Source organism: Globicephala melas, chromosome 18 (genome assembly GCF_963455315.2).
Source record: "Globicephala melas chromosome 18, mGloMel1.2, whole genome shotgun sequence".
NCBI classification, from domain to species: domain Eukaryota; kingdom Metazoa; phylum Chordata; class Mammalia; order Artiodactyla; family Delphinidae; genus Globicephala; species Globicephala melas.
Window position 1 is genome coordinate 32,116,235 of NC_083331.1, and position 17,534 is coordinate 32,133,768.

The 17,534-nt window shown below is 35.4% G+C and overlaps 1 protein-coding gene across 4 annotated transcripts in view; it reads right to left on the reverse strand.

Annotated features, from left to right (window-relative positions):
- DIAPH3 (diaphanous related formin 3) overlaps nucleotides 1-17,534 on the reverse strand; it is a 547,054-nt gene that overhangs the window by 175,816 nt on the left and 353,704 nt on the right. The gene's annotated exons all lie outside the window — the stretch shown is intronic.

Below are 17,534 nucleotides of genomic sequence, written 5' to 3' on the forward strand. Positions count from 1 at the left end.
TCCTATTCTATGAAATGCCTATTCCTATCTCTTATCCACTGTTCCATTTGGTTATCATTTTCTTAATGACTGTAGTTCTTTAAATATTTTGGATACTAATCTTTTGTTAGCTTTATAAATATGTCCTGGATTGTAAATGTCATTGTACTTTATGTATGTTGTCTTGCAGTAAACAGAAGTTCTCAAATTTATGTAGTAGTCAAAAATCTCTTTTCCCTTATTGTTGATACCTTTAATATATTATTTAAGAAATCCTTCCCTACATCAAAGACAACAATATTCCTCCATATTTTCTTCTTAAAATTTTAAATGATGCTCACATTTCAGTACCTACTTTATTTAACTGGGATCAACATTTGTGAATACAGTTGTGAATAAAATGAGCTGGGAATCCAATTTAATTTTTTCATATGAAAAATGAGTTGACCCATAACAATTTCACAAGTAGCCTATCCTTTCCCCCACTGATCTACAAAGCCATCTCTTCTGGATTTCAAGTGTCCATATACATGTTGATGTTTTGGGGCTGTTTTAATACATTTGATCAATGTATCCATGTTTGCACCAATAACACTCTGTCTTAATTATGATAGCTTATATATTCTTCTTCTTCTTCCTTTTCTTCTTTAGAAATGACTGCACTATTCTTGGGCCTTTGCTTTGTCATCTATATTTCAGAATAGACTTATTAAGAGTTTTGAAGAAGCTTATTAGGATTTTGAACAGAATTGCTGATTCTGTAGATTGAGAATTGATATCTTTATATCAATATCTTTATATCAATATTGAATCTTTCTATTTATGAACATGATGTGGCTCTCCATTAAGTTTCATCTTTTAAAAGTCTATTGAAAAAAACTTAGAATTTACCTCATTCAGGTCTTGGACATCTTTTGTTAGATTTATTGTCTGTATCTTCTCTTCCTATTTCTTATAAATGATGTATTTTTTTTAAAATTATGATTTTTCAATATTTTGTAACTAATGTGTAAAAATGTATTTGATTCTATACATTCCATTGATAAAATTTCTTATTTTTAATAATTTTCCTATAGGTTCATTTTTGCATTATTCCTACGAATTATTCCTATGAATAATGCAAAAAGGAACCTACAGGAAAATTATTAAAATTATTAAAAATAAGAAATACATAATGGACGATTAGTTTCTTCCTTTTCAGTTTTTATACTTTTCATTCTTGTCTTATTGTACTGTAGTAGCTAAAAGTTAAATTTCCATTATTAGGTAAAGAAGGTTCCCTTTGTCCTACATTTCATATTTAGGGATAGAGGGTTCAACCAGTTTATTGTTCTTGCTTTAAAAGATGAACAACGGTTGAATTTTATCAAATGTTTTCTCAATCTATTGAAACTCTTAATGTAGTGACATGGATATTCTAATACTAAACCACACTAAACCACACTTCCATTTCTTCCATTTCTGACATTTGGACATGAAGAATTTACCTTTTTGAACATTTGGTCATAATTTTTTTTACACTCTATTAGTTTGGAATAATCGTTTAATTAAAATTTGGGAAAACTCATTTGTAAAACTTTCTGGGCCAAGTATTTAATTTGTTGGAAGATTTTAAGTCATTAAATTAAAAATTAGTCATAGACCTATTCAAGCTTTCTATTTCTTTTAAAGTCAGTTTCAATATGTAATTTTTTTCCTAGGAACTTATCCATTTCATCGACCTTTCCAATTCTGGCCTACAAATTTTTACAATATGCTCTTTTTATTAGTATCTTCTATATCTATAGTTATATTCCTTACATTCTCAATATTGTTTCTCTTTTTTCTTGATTAATCTCTTCAGAAATTTATCTAATTAACTTGTCTTATTGAAATAAGCACATTTTGGTTCTTAAAAATTCTCTAAAGTCATTTTTTCCCCTTCATTTCCTTCCATTTTTTCTGGATTATATAATTGTTTTTAAATTTCTGAAGTCCAGATGCTTACCTTATTAACTTTGTCTTTCTGATTTTTTTTTTTTTTTGGCCGTACGTGGGCCTCTCACTGTTGTGGCCTCTCCCGTTGCGAAGCACAGGCTTCGGACACGCAGGCTCAGCGGCCGTGGCTTACGGGTCCAGCCGCTCTGCGGCATGTGGGATCTTCCTGGACCGGGGCACGAACCCGTGTCCCCTGCATCGGCAGGCGGACTCTCAACCACTGTGCCACCAGGGAAACCCTGTCTTTCTGATTTTTTAATATAAAGACTTAGGGTATAAATTTCTTTACACGACTATTATTTTGGCCCACAAATTCTGATGTATTTTCAGTACTTTCAGGTCTGTTTGTTTCTATGATTTCTTCCTTGATACATGAATTATTTAGTATGTTTTTAGAATTTTTTAAAAAGGTTTTAAAAGGTCACCCTTTTAAAATTTTATTTCTAACTTCATGTTATTGTGGTCAATGAATAAACCTGAAACTTACAAATTTATCAAGATTTGTTTCACAATCTCTAGTATGTGATTAACTTGACAAAAGGTCTACCTGTGATTGAGAAGAATATGTGTTCTTTAATTGCTGGGTTGGGTTCTATACACATGTATCAAATCAAATCAATTAATTGAATTGTTTAAAGCTCCCATATCTTTGGCAATATTTTTATGCTTGACACATGAATAAGTTAGAGAACTTTGTTGAAGTTTTCCAATATAATGCTATCTGTCAACTTATTCCTATAGTTTACTATAATTTACATGTTTATTTTGATGCCATGTTATAATGCACATGCAAATTTTTGAATCATATCTTTCTGGTGAATTAAGCTTTTTATCATGAAATAATATTCCCTTAAGTCTATTTTATCTGTTATTAACATAGTTTCCCTTTTTCTTTTAATTAATATTTGCCTTGTATTTCATTAACTGTTTTGTTACTTCAAACTTTTCCATATCCTTGGGTTATTGGTTAGTTTCTTATAAACAGCATAAGACTATATTTTGTTTTTTGTCCAATCTTATGGTCTTTTAAAATGTTATTATAATTTATAAAATATTTGTGTCCACAACTTACATTATTTCTTCTATTCTGTTTAATCTATCCTCCTTTTACATGTAGTTTTTGTCTGTTTGTTTTACTTCATATGTCTTTCTTAGTCCATTTCTTACTCTATAGTTTGGAACTTATACTATTTTTTATTGACTATACTTGTAATTTTATCACACAAATTAATGATGTTTAAAGTTAATTGATATCTTGACCTCCCTTTCTCCCCTTTGAACAATACAGAGAATATAAAATACCTGAACTCTAAACATATCATTCAATTTACTTAACAATTTGTCCAATAGTTAAGCTCTGTCTCCCCTTCTCTGCAAAACAAGCTACACATTGTTTTATTGTATACTTCATTTCTATACATTTAGTTTCATGGTAGGTATGCCTTCTTGTCTCTCAACTTTTTCTTTAAGTAAAAATTCTGCTTCTTTAAATGCATACTTCAGAGCAGGAGTGAGTAAACTACAATACTTGTTCGGCCACCTATTTTTGTACATGGAGTTTTACTGGAACATAGCTGCACCCATTCATTTACCTACTGACCGTGGCTGATTTTGCATGGCTATAGCAGAGCTAAGTAGTTGCAACAGAGGCTGCATATATTTAATATCTGGCCCATTGAAAAGTCTGCCAATCTCTGCTTTAGAAGGTCTTTTAACAAAGGGATATTCACAGAAAACACCTTTATTATCTGTTTACATGAAATTAGTTTAATTTTGCCCTTGTTCTATAAAGAGCTTATGCTGAATACCCCAAATTAAGAGAACAGTAATTTTTTTTCAACACTTGAAAATATCTCACTTTCTTCTATTTTCCATTTTTGCTAATGAGAAGTCATCTGTATCTAACTGTCGTTGCATTAGTGATTGTATCTTTCTCTTTGGCTGCTTTTAAGATTTTGTCTTGTAGTGTTCTACAGTTTCACTACAATATTTGTTAAGTGAATTTCATTTTATTCATCTGGCTTGGTATAGGCTGTACTTCCTATTCTATGGATTCTTGATCTGGAAAACTCACAGCCGTCATTCTGAATATTGTCTTTCATTCATTCCTTCGAGTCTATCTTTCTGAGACTCTCATGGTACAAGGGGTAGCCCTTCTCACCCTGTCCTCCATGTTTCTTAACATGTCTTTTACACTTCTTATCTTATTGTCTCCCTGGATTGCACTGGACAATTTCTTTAGATCTATTGTCTAATTCACCATTTCTTTCTTCAGCTGAATGTAGTCTGCTGTTTAATACATGTTTATGTTCAACCATCATGCTTCCATTTCCTTAAATTCTATCTTAATTCTTTTTCAAACCTACTTCGTCATTTTTGGTAATTTCCTGTTTCTTTCTCTCTCTTTAATCTCATCTGTTATTTACTTCAACATCAAAAATTGTTATTCAATATCTAGAGTCTTGGGGGTTTATATCTATTGTTCTGTTCTATCATGATCATTTCACCATACAACGCCTTGTTTCTTTGTGTGTTTGTTGATTGCGATTAAGTGCTCTTATTTGATTAAACTTAATTTGCAAGAATCTAGAGGATCAAAATTGTAATTGCCTCTTGCACAGAGTTTTTAATTTGCTTCTGTAAATAATCAGGTATCATTTGTAACCTGTATAAGTTTAATTTCCTTTGTCCTAGGCTTGGCATATAAATCTTATGCAGTGTACCTAACCTGCATTTAGCCCTGGTCTTAATCTTGGCATCCCAGGGCAAGCTTGGCTTTCCCCCTTGTGTACCTATGTTATGTTCAACATGTAAGTTTCAGCTTTGTCCTTTTCTCTTTAACCCTTTTCACCTTCAGAGATCTCCCTTGCTTTCACACAAAACAGCCATGTTTTAAAATGCTTTGTTGTATTGCAGTGGGATGGATATTTAAGAATCCATATTAACAGATCAATGGGACAGGATAGAAAGCCCAGAGATAAACCCATACACATATGGTCACCTTATCTTTGAAAAAGGAGGCAAGAATATACAATGGAGAAAAGACAGCCTCTTCAATACGTGGTGCTGGGAAAACTGGACAGCTACATGTAAAAGAATGAAATTAGAACACTCCTTGACACCATACACAAAAGTAAACTGTAAATGGATTAAAGACCTAAATGTAAGGCCAGACACATTTTTTTAGAGGAAAACACAGGCAGAACACTCTATGACATAAATCACAGCAAGATCCTTTGTGACCCACCTCCTAGAGAAATGTAAATAAAAACAAAAATAAACAAATGGGACCTAATGAAACTTAAAAGCTCTTGCACAGTAAAGGAAACAATGAGCAAGGTGAAAAGACAACCCTCAGAATGGGAGGAAATATTTGCAAATGAAGCAACTAACAAAGGATTAATCTCCAAAATATACAAGCAGCTCATGCAACTCAATATCGATAAAACAACCCAATCCAAAAATGGGCAGAAGACCTAAATAGACATTTCTCCAAAGAAGATATACAGATTGCCAACAAACATGTGAAAGGATGCTCAACATCACTAATCATTAGAGAAATGCAAATCAAAACTACAATGAGGTATCATCTCACACTGGTCAGAATGACCATCATCAAAAAATCTACAAACAATAAATGCTGGAGAAGGTGTGGAGAAAAGGGAACCCTCTTGCACTGTTGGCGGGAATGTAAATTGATACAGCCACTATGGAGAAGAGTATGGAGGTTCCTTAAAAAATGAAAAATAGAACTACCATATGACCCAGCAACCCCACTACTGGGCATCTACCCTGAGAAAACCATAATTCAAAAAGAGTCACGTATCACAATGTTCATTGCAGTACTATTTACAATAGCTAGGACATAGAAGCAACCTAAGTGTCCATCAACAGGTGAATGGATAAAGAAGATGTGGCACATATATACAATGGAATATTACTCAGCCATAAAAAGAAACGAAATTGAGTTATTTGTAGTGAGGTAGATGGAACTAGAGTCTGTCATACAGAGTGAAGTAAGTCAGAAAGAGAAAAACAAATACTGTATGCTAACACATATATATGGAATCTAAAATGTTTTTTAAAAATGGTTATGAAGAACCTAGGGGCAGGACAGGAATAAAGACGCAGACGTAGAGAATCGACTTGAGGACACAGGGAGGGGGAAGGGTAATCTGGGACAAAGTGAGAGAGCAGCACTGACATATATACACTACCAAATGTAAAATAGATAGCTAGTGGGAAGCACCTGCATCTCACAAGGAGATCAGCTTGGTGCTTTGTGACCCCCTAGAAAAGTGGGCTAGGGAGGGTGGGAGGGAGATGCAAAAGGGAGGTGATATGGGGATATATGTATATGTATAGATGATTCACTTTATCATAAAGCAGCAACTAACACAACAATGTAAAGCAATTATACTCCAATAAAGATGTTAAAAAAAAAAGGAATTCCTATTAACATATTGTGAAAAGCAAAGTCCTCAAAAGTTTGTTCTTATAGAAGGTTGACCAACACATAATCTTTATTTCTTAAATACTTTCGTAGGGACTTCCCTGGTGGTGCAGTGGTTAAGAATCCGCTTGCCAATGCTGGTGACACGGGTTCGATCCCTGGTCCGGGAAGATCCCACCCGCTGTGGAGCAATTAAGCCCATGCGCCTCAATTACTGAGCCGGCGTGCCCAAACTACTGAGGCTCGCGTGCCTGGAGCCCTGGCTCCGCAACGAGAGAGGCCACCTCAATGAGAAGTCCGCACACTGCAACGAAGAATAGCCCCGGTTCACAGCAACTAGAGAAAGCCTGCGTGCAGCAATGAAAGACCCAACGCAACCAAAAATAAATAAATTTAAAAATAAATAAATAAAATGAAAAATAAATCTTTAAATACTTTTGTATAATGTGGCAGTTCTTATACACTGTATATTTCTCCCTGGGTACATTATACATGTATGTTTTAGAATCTAAAGGTAAACAATTTAACATTGCACAGCCATATAAAGTCAGTCCTAGGCAGGCACTCAAAACAGTTTGCTGAATGAAAAGAATGTCTTAAAAAATACAGTAAATATGACCTTTCACTGCTTTCAGAAATTATTTTTAAAAATCTATCTGAGCTTATTACTGTATATTAGAAAGAGCATACTGGTTAGAAGGAGGAAATCTGAAGTCATATTGCCTTTGTTTGAATCTCCACCTGACACTAAATAGCTGTGTGACTTGTATCTCAGTTTCCTCTTCAGTAAAATGGGTAAAATAATACTTACTTTATGAGGATATTTTAAGAATTAAATAAATTAATGCATGAAAATGGCTTACAGAAGTGCCTGGCACATAGTAGGACCTATATAAATGTTAGCAATTATTAATATTATTAGTAGTAATATTATATTATTACAAACTTATAAAATTATTTTCATTATTACTATGTCATTAACCAAATACCTCAAACACACAATTATTTATCCAGTAACAAATCAATGAAGAGCCATTTCTAGCTTACATCATTTATATGTTTCTATCAAGAAAAAGGGGCGATGCCAATTTTCACAGATCTTATGAGAATATAAATTCCTTCCATCCAGAGACGTTGGAATATGATTGTACATGGAGTTGATAGGAAGTACCAAAGCATGCATCCAATACAGCTAGATTACTTGGCAGGGAAGATAAAGAGATGAACTAAACATGGAAGCTAGGTGTACTCTTGACCTGAAGTCTAGCTATTTACTGCTAAAAATTTAACATATATATATATGAATTATGTATAAATGTACACATACACAGCTTATAGGGATATTTTAAGAATTAAACGACCTAATACATGTAAATGGCTTACAGAAGTGCCTGGCATACACACACACACATTGTTTTTAATACTCTGGTAAACTTTAAGAGATTTTTTCTGGAAAAGAGTTTAGTTTCCTGTGTTCTTCCCCTCGATAAATTCCTCACTTGAAATTTGACTTTTCTGATAAACCTAAAATATTGCCCAATTATACAACAGTCGTTTTATTTTCCCCAAAAGTAAAATTTTAAAAAATCAATGTGCATATTACCCCCTCCCAAAAAAGCCTAAGAAATAGTCTATATTCCAACTACGCCTTTACTTGACAAATATATTAGCCTTAAGTTATAAGATAAAATTGTAGTAAAATAAAATTTTGAGTATAAGACACAAGCAGACTTCCACAGATCCTGACTTTTTATTTTTTAAAGAAGATGGTGGGGGTAGGAGTTTATTAGTTTATTTATTTTTGCTGTGTTGGGCCTTCGTTTCTGTGCGAGGGCTTTCTCTAGCTGTGGCAAGTGGGGGCCACTCTTCATCGCGGTGCGCGGGCCTCTCACTATCGCGCCCTCTCTTGTTGCAGAGCACAGGCTCCAGACACGCAGGGTCAGTAGTTGTGGCTCACGGGCCTAGTTGCTCCGCGGCATGTGGGATCCTCCCAGACCAGGGCTCGAACCCGTGTCCTCTGCATTAACAGGCAGATTCTCAACCACTGTGCCACCAGGGAAGCCCGATCCTCACTTTTTGATTGCATTTCTCCATTTGATTCTTAGCCTATTTAAATAGTTTAATCTGTCCAACTCAACATTTTTCAACATATGATAATGTCTTATATATTTTTGTAACAGAAAATTTTGGCAATTTTATTAAATGAAAAAATATTAAGTTTATAAGTATCTTCTTGTTCAGAGTTATATTTCTTTCAGCATTAATGGATATTTAACCTATGTCAGCCAGGGATCTCTTAGTACAGTTTTTACTAAACTCAAAAATCTTTTCTTCTTGCCTAAGTATTCAATTTTGTCTCAAGTCCCTAAAATGAGATTAGACAAACTGAATTTAAATCTGCATGCCTTCCAAAGAGATGGATGTTAGGACTATGAAGACATAGGCTAATTCTCTCAAAGTAAACAACCACATAAGAGTCTAGCACATTCCCACTAAATGCTTGTTAGGACTTTACCTAACCTTAAGAGGCAACACTCAGCCATATGGAATGACTGCTTCCCAGAAATTCCTGATGACTACTTTAAAAACGCATTCCTGTACTCCTGTATATACACAACATGAAAGAAAAAACATTTAGATAATTAATACCAGTCATAAGTCTCTAAGCATGTAAAAGGTATGTGATCTACTTATCAGTTTTCCATCAAAATTACTTTTTTAACTAAATAGATTATAACTACTTCATGGAAAATACGTTTATTCTTAGAAACCTTTATTTGCAATAATTATAAGGTAGATGCTTTAGAAAGGAATCTAGAATGACAGTTAAAATTAATCAGATTATTTTCTCTGGTATTACCAAATCCAATTAAAAAATGCTATCAGTGAGAACAGGAAAGCATGATATACTATACACTGGCACCAACGCTTCATCACCTTAACATTCAAGACAAAGTGTTTTTAGTTGAACTTTCTACGACCCGAGAAACTTATGAAAATGGAAAACTATCCTTTGAGAATGTCCCAAAGGATGTGCAGGTGCTGATGATTAAACAGTTTTAGCTTCAAGTTGCTCTTTATTGTAAAGTCAGCCTCAGATGAAACACCAAATTACTTATTAGCCCATCAGGGACTTAACATTACTGGCCCTTCATAATTATGCCATGAGTTTGTTTGTAAATCGTCCAAGTACTTTGCAAAATTTTCAAGCAAATGAGATTTTTCAAACTATTAAACAATGTCTTTAATAAATAAAGTATGAAATGTTCACAATTAAGGTTTTCCCAAAGTAGAACTTGATTTTTCCATTAAATATGTTCTCTTCTCTTGTGTTCTGAAGTGATATACTATAAAAATATTCTTTTTCTTTTTATCTGCCAATCATGAGGCTAAATAAAGGCACGATTAGGCACAAGACAGCAGCCATGAAGAATGGTGCTTAAAGATAGGCCTGTTGATAGGACAGCATGGTTTTTTTTTTTTTTTTAGCTATTGCTAATCAGCTCCTCAAGGAAAACATCCAACCAAAGTCCAACAATATTCCATATAAACATGGTAATATTTAAACATAACATAAAAAGTAGCCTTAAGCCAATAGTGTTTTTTCTGTCCTTCTCTCTTTTTTTTTTTTTTCGGTACACGGGCCTCTCACTGTTGTGGCCTCTTCCGTTGAGGAGCACAGGCTCCAGACACGCAGGCTGAGCGGCCATGGCTCACGGGCCCAGCCGCTCTGCGGCATGTGGGATCTTCCCGGACCGGGGCACAAACCCGTGTCCCCTGCATCGGCAGGCAGACTCTCAACCACTGCGCCACCAGGGAAGCCCCTGTCCTCTCCTGTTCAGGACATGGAAGACCAGTATATCTGATGTACAAAGAATATGCCGTTTTATTCATTTTCATTTGTGGTATCCTCGTTTAGTGCTATCTTTCCAATTACATGGGTTAATATACTTATTATGCTGTATCAGTTATGTAGTTGATTTCTTTTTTCTCCATTATCAATTGTTGTTCTTATTACAGTATTAAAATAATTCAGTCTTTACTTTTTGCTATATTATTTCCATATACAAAATACTTAAAATGTAAAAGGGATATACAAATCACCAGTCATTTAGTCATACAGAAATCTGTCAGTCAAATGCATTTATTATCCCACTAAGCAATGCATACTAAGAATAAATCTTATCAGTAAAGAGAAAAATTAAGCCAAGTAATCTAGGTGTGTTTTTATTGTGAAAAGCCTAAAGAACAAAGATTAGAAGAACCAAACAGAATTCATTTTCAAGGCTGCAAACCCAAATATTCAGCACCTGGAATTGATCTAGTTCTTTAAATAAACAGATGCTAACAGGTAAGAAGAAAAGAAGATTCTATAGTTAGAATATTTATTTTGTTCTAGGTTTGGAGCTTTATACCTCTAAGCTTTATACCTCTAAGTACGATCTCAGAATAACAATGGTGCCAGTGAAGATAATTTTCAAGTCGTAACCTCACCCAAATCAGCAAGGATAGAAGATACTTCCTATTATAATTACATAAGCTGGCTCAACATCCAATCACAGGACTTTTACATGATTTTCTTTTCTCTGACAGTGTATAATGAGTCCATCTACAAGATTTAAGGAGCATACAGAAAATGCTTAATGCCTTGGAGTTCCTGCTGGTCACCCAGTTGGTCTATATAGTAATCATCAGAAATGACATTTAGAGTTGAGAAGCATCAAACTGGGGTAATTTAAATGATTCGGCAAAATGAGTTTTGTTCTAGCTGTACTCTATATGAAAAAAATTTACTCTAAAAATACCCTCTCATTGGATGATTTCATTTTTGTTTGGCAAATCACTACTTTAGTCTGAGTATTCACTAGAAGGATAAATTGTATTTGATCAACACATGCAGCAAGACAAAATGAGTTATAACTGATTTTATATTTGTTTACTACACGGTATCTTTCAATTGTGTGAACCAAAAATCAACTTAAAGTCTGCAAACAGCATGAATGATAAATCTTTAACTAGATGAAACATAACTTTAACAAAACTGTAGACATAATCTAAAGACAAAGCTATTGATGGAAAATAGATAGCCATTTATTTCAGAGTATTTTATATGGAAGCATAAAATTAAAAAGAGATAAAATCCTTAAACTATAGATCTTATTAAAATGAAATGGGAAAGGTAAAAATTAATTCTATTCTATGTAGAGAGATCACTTATTTTGAGGGTATATGAACATTATGTTATTTGATCTTCAAACTGTAACATCCTTAAGAAACACATGCTGTTATTAATGGGGAGCTGAGACTCAGGAGGTTAAGTAATCTGCCTAAGTCATAACACCCAAGGCACTCGGATGCCAAAGCCTGCACTCTCAGCCACTGCTGTCTCCCCAGTAGTGATGTGGACAGGAAAAACATCACTATTTAAAACAAACAAAGTGTGAGGCTTATCATAGGCAGAATTCAGCAATCATTTAAAATGTGAAGAAATCAGAGGAAATTATTTTTCTTTGACTGTCATCACACAATTCAGATGGGAGGTATATATGTGGAAAACAAAATTTAGGGAGAAACAAACTGGACTTTATAGACTTTAATAACTGCAAATTTCAGCACATATATCTAAACCCAGTGCAAAAAAAAAAAACAAATACAAGGCACCTCCACCTTTTGTGTATGCAACAGTAATCCCTTTTAAGGCAGGGATTGCTTTCTGCTATCCTCAAAATCCTAACGCTAAAGTGGGGTGTCCAGATATGCAGGGTCTTTGAACCTATTAATAAAGAAGGATGTCTAGTGACTTTTCTAGTACTTCAACATCCCAACAGAGAATGTTTATGTGCTCAGGATAAAAGCTACGTGAACAAAAAAGTTTGACTTCTTTAAGTGTAATCACATCAATTCTATACACGAATATATAATATTGTAAACTCAAAGGGTCTACATAGTTACATATGTCTAATTAAAACAGAAAAATGACATATTCTTAATAAGTAAAACTTATTAGAAAATTTGTTTTCAAACATGTTACTTATAAGAAGACAAATAACAAAGGAATCCTAAGCATTCGGAAGTATTTCTCTAAGATGAGATGTTAAGTAAAATAAATGAGGTGTCAGGTGAAATTTGCTCAAGGAGTTAAGAGTGTTGTTGTACTGTGCTAATAATTCTGGGTAAAGAAAGAAAATAGCAAAAGACCTTCCAATGGTAAAAAAGAAGCATCATCAGGATAAGACGTGAGTGTGTTGAAGAAGAAACCATGTAATTTGGGCCCAAGGGAGTAAAAGCAGTTTGAGCAGACTATGTAATATAAAGATGAGTGGGAGGTGGGACCAGGACATACATATGCTTCAAAGCCACAGTGACCAACGAGAGACACAAAAATTAGTTTTAAACTCAAATGACAAACATGAGCCTGCTACAGCTGTTGGATAAGATAAAGGGAAGTAAGTCAGGAAAAGAAAAACAAATATCGTATGCTAACACATATATATGGAATCTAAAAAAAAAAAAAAATGGTTCTGAAGAACCTAGGGTCAGGACAGGAATAAAGACACAGACGTAGTGAATGGATTTGAGGGCATGGGGAGTGGAAAGGGTAAGCTGGGACGAAGTGAGAGAGTGGCATGGACATATATATACTACCAAATGTAAAATAGGTAGCTAGTGGGAAGCAGCCACATAACACAGGGAGACCAGCTCGGTGCTCTGTGACCACCTAGCGGGGTGGGATAGGGAGGGTGGGAGGGAGACGCAAGAGGGAGGAGATATGGGGATATAGTGTTATAAAGCAGAAGCTAACACCATTGAAAGTAATTATACTCCAATAAAGATGTTAAAATATATATATAAAGGGGGACAAGAGGGTCTTTGTAAGATGCAACCAAAATTCCATAATGAGCTCAATTCATCCTGGAGAAGCATGTTATCTCTTTTAATAACAGGTGCATTGGTAATGGCATATAACAATGAGTCTAAAACCAGACCACAGTGGAAAACGATGATTTCTATGTAACACTACACCACTGAAGGCACGAATTTCATTTGGTGAAGTTTGATTCCTGGTGGGTCACCAATTTGCTCAGCCTATAGTGTGAGGCCAAACATTTCCACCTAGTACCTCCAATTTGAACTTTATGCCTCACATGAGTCCTATGGGAAATAAAAATCTATTACAGAGAGGTGCTGACTCTGTACCGCTCACCTTAACCCTCATCCCAGCCACAAGGCTTTGCATTAATAGGCCTATAATTTTAAAAGTGAACATTTTATGCTTTGAAATAGAACCAGACCTGCAAACATTTTTCTATCGTGAGCTCATCAATGTAAACAGAAAGTTATTCTATCAAGGAGTGAGGAAATAAGGTGAGCCTTGTGCTGATTCCCTCTAGTAAGTTATAAAAAACCTTAAAAATTACATTTTGATTGTTCTTACAAACTCTCTGAGAGCAATGTACTTGGAAATGGTAAAAAAAAAAAAAAAGTACAGGCTTTGGAGTCAGGCAGTCAGGCCTCCATTTAATCCTGCCCCTGCCAATTCTGAAGTGCGTCTGCCAAGGCATAGATTTTCTTTCTCTGGCCTGTAGTTCCCTCCAGGTAACATTCTGTATCTCATAAAAATGTTGTGAAGACTAAGTGGGATGACACATGAAGAGCACCTAGCACAGGGTCTTAGCAATTCCATCAGTGGCAGCTGTATTTGGTTGAAGATGATAGAAAAGGGGTAAGTTAAACTGTCACAATGAACAGCTGTTCCTCAGAGGAAGCCACAAGATCATGAAAGCTTCCCCCCTTGGTCTACTGGGCTTGAGGCAGCAGACTGAAACAGATGTTCCTTTGTTACCTATTGTAAAAAGTCTCTCAGGGAGACAAAAGGAAGGAGGGAAGGAGGGAAGGAAGGAAGGAGGGAAGGAGGGAAGGAAGGAAGGAAGGAAGGGAGGAAGGAAGGAAGGAAGGAAGGAAGGAAGGAAGGAAGGAAGGAAGGAAGGAAGGAAGGGAAGATGCTGAACAGCTCTATCTATGCAAATTAGTTGAGAGATCCTAGTTAACACTGGTGAGACTCCCTGGCTTAGCATCTCCGTTCAGTCACCTGCTAGCTGTCACTATCTATCTAAGCCTCAGTTTCCTCATTTGTAAAATGGGAATAATCCAGTACACATACCACATCTGTTTGTTGTTGTAACGACAAAATGAATGAGAACACCTGGCACTTGGTTGGCAGTATATGTGTTAGCTATTAGAGAATGCCACCCACTGTAGATGGGGGCATCTGATACTAGATGAAGGAAATTCTGAGCACAGATTAGAAGTGCGAGTACAATAATATAGCCCGGCAAAATATGGAGGGAGTGTGCCAGGCATAGGGAACAATGAGCAGAGTGGCCAGAACTTGAGAGAAAACATTCCATAGTAAGCTGCTGTAGTGGAGGGCAGGTGTAGAATGAGGACAGTGCTCCAACTTCTTATGTGTAATACAAAACGGACCTCCAATTTACCGGAACGTTTGCTGCTCATTCATGACCAGGGATCATGAATGTCAGTGGATGAAGTAATAGTGTAAACATAGTTTAATGTATCAACTATACTTAACAATGTAAACATATCTTAAGTGTATCTTAAAGAGAAAATATATTTTTTGCCTATTGTATTAATGTGGCTTTCCAGAACAAACCTTCAACATATTAAAGGTCCACATCTATCCCCAATATTTTCACACTAACTCATTGAAATTAGCCTGGTTTCCACAATTGAATTGTATGGAATTAAATAGCAACCTAAGAGATCAGAAGACATTGACAAATAGACATCTATTTGTCAGTAATTTCTATCAGTCTTGACGCTGTGGTCTTTTTAAAGATACAGTGTCCAAAATTCAAGGAGTATAACTATAAAGAAAGGAAGAAAAAATTTGTGTGTGAAATTATACTTCCCTTACAGTCTTCTTTATGCTTATTTTTATTCTAAAGAAAATTCCCTCTCCAGATTACTTATTTAGATAAAGTGTTTTATACTTAGCTCTAATGATTTTAATTTAGTACAATGTGTATATGAGTGTGTGTGTGTGTCTGTGTCTATATGTATGTGTGTGTGATAGCAGCTACTTCTAGGACCATGTAAACTGTGAAATAGGCAAAGTATAGCTGTCACTCTATGACCCTCCACCTTGAATCCTTCTCCATTCAAACACTTTCTCTCTCTGCCCATCACCTAGTAACAGAAATGCCAAGTCACCCAGAGAACTCCTACCAGATCTCAGGAAGATGTGGAATTAGATCTGGTTTCAAAACCAGACAATACGGCCTTGGTCTCTTTCTTCATTTGCCAAAGGGGGATAGAAACAACGAAAAGATACAGAATTATCATGAAGATTGACTGAGGTAATATATGTTAGGCATTTGGAAAAATGTCTGGTTCATACAAAATACTCAATATCTGATGGGTATTATTATTTTATATATGCATTTTATAATTTTATGCATAATTGTGTCATGGGTCCCCAAGACCACCCTCAGGCTTGATAATTTGTTGGAAGGACTCACGGAACTCAGAAAAGTTGTTACACTCACTGTTAACAGTTTCTTACAGTGAAAGGATATAGATTAAAATCACAGTTGTCTTCTTCCAGTGGAGTTTCATTATTCCAGCAACAATGTGTGACAACACGTGTGATGTACTGCCAACCAGGGAAGCTTACCCAAGCCTTGATGTCAAGAGTTACTGAGGGGACTTCCCTGGTGGTCCAGTTGTAAAGAATACACCTTCCAATGCAGGGGACATGGGTTCGATCCCTGGTTGGGGAACTAAGATCCCATATGCCTCAGGACAACTAAGCCAACTACTGAGCTCGGGTGCCTCTACTAGAGAGCCCGCATGCCAAAAATACAGAGCCCACTCACCCTGGAGCCTGCGCGCCACAACTAGAGAAGGGAAAACCTGCATGCCACAACTAGAGAGAAGCCCATGCACCACAACAAAAGATCCCACGTGCCGCAACTAAGACACAATGCAGCCAAAAAAATAAATAAAATTTAAATAAATAAATAAATAATAAGAGTTATTGAGGTCAGTCATGCAGGCATGAATATAGACTCCCTGCATGAATGACCTTGGCTACTCAGTCTCCAGCACCCCACAGACGACGAACTGACAGTGTGGCCCAAGGCCCCTGGTGAACAAAAGTAGGTGTTCACCGTAAATCACATTTTTTGCATAAACTATCTAGCTTGGCCCAAGGCCCCAGGTATACAAAGAAGGCCATACCGGGCAGGATATTCCAAGGCTCACAGCTGCTCTGTCCAGAGCCAGTCAAGGGCCACTACTTTCTCTAAAATGTACAGGGTTTGAGTACCTTAAGCCCACTGAGTTAACCCTTTACTGCATAATAATTTATTAAGCAACTACCATGCACCAGGAGCTATGACACTTAATATATATTATCTCATTTAATATTTAAATACTCTCATGAGAAAGGAATTAACATCCCCTTTTACAAATATGGAAACTGAGGCTCGAGAAAGTTAAAAGGAATCATAGTCATATATTAACTAGTGTGGAATCCAAACCTTGCTCTCTCAAACTGCAAAGCCTTTGCTACTTCCACTAAGCCATGTTGTCTCATAAAATATTATAAAAATTAAAGTAGTATATTATACGTCACGAATATAGGCACATAATAAATATATTTAATAGATTCATTTCTGGTAGTGAAAAAATAATTTAAAAAATCACTTTGAATTTGTGGAAGAAATAAACTAGAGCTGTGAGCAAATGTGCACTTATTGTAGACCAGTTTTCATTTAAAATATTGAGTTTTTATTGAAAGGGTATCTAGTCACAACCAGGTGATTATAATCAAGTCCAATAAATTCAGCAATAAAGTTTTCCTGAGATTAAAAAGAAATTCAACCTTCTTTAAATTCAACCTTCTTTTTCTTTACACCTCAAAACTTTTTAATCCCCACAAACATTTGCTGAAACACAAAAGTGACTCACCCATCTATTAAGAATAACGTAATTTTTTGTTGTAGAAATGTATTACCAGTTTCCCTAGAGGAAACAATGCTTTCTCACTTTAATACGTGTGTGGTTTTCTCCCCCATCTAATCAGCTAATACTTTTCAAAAGA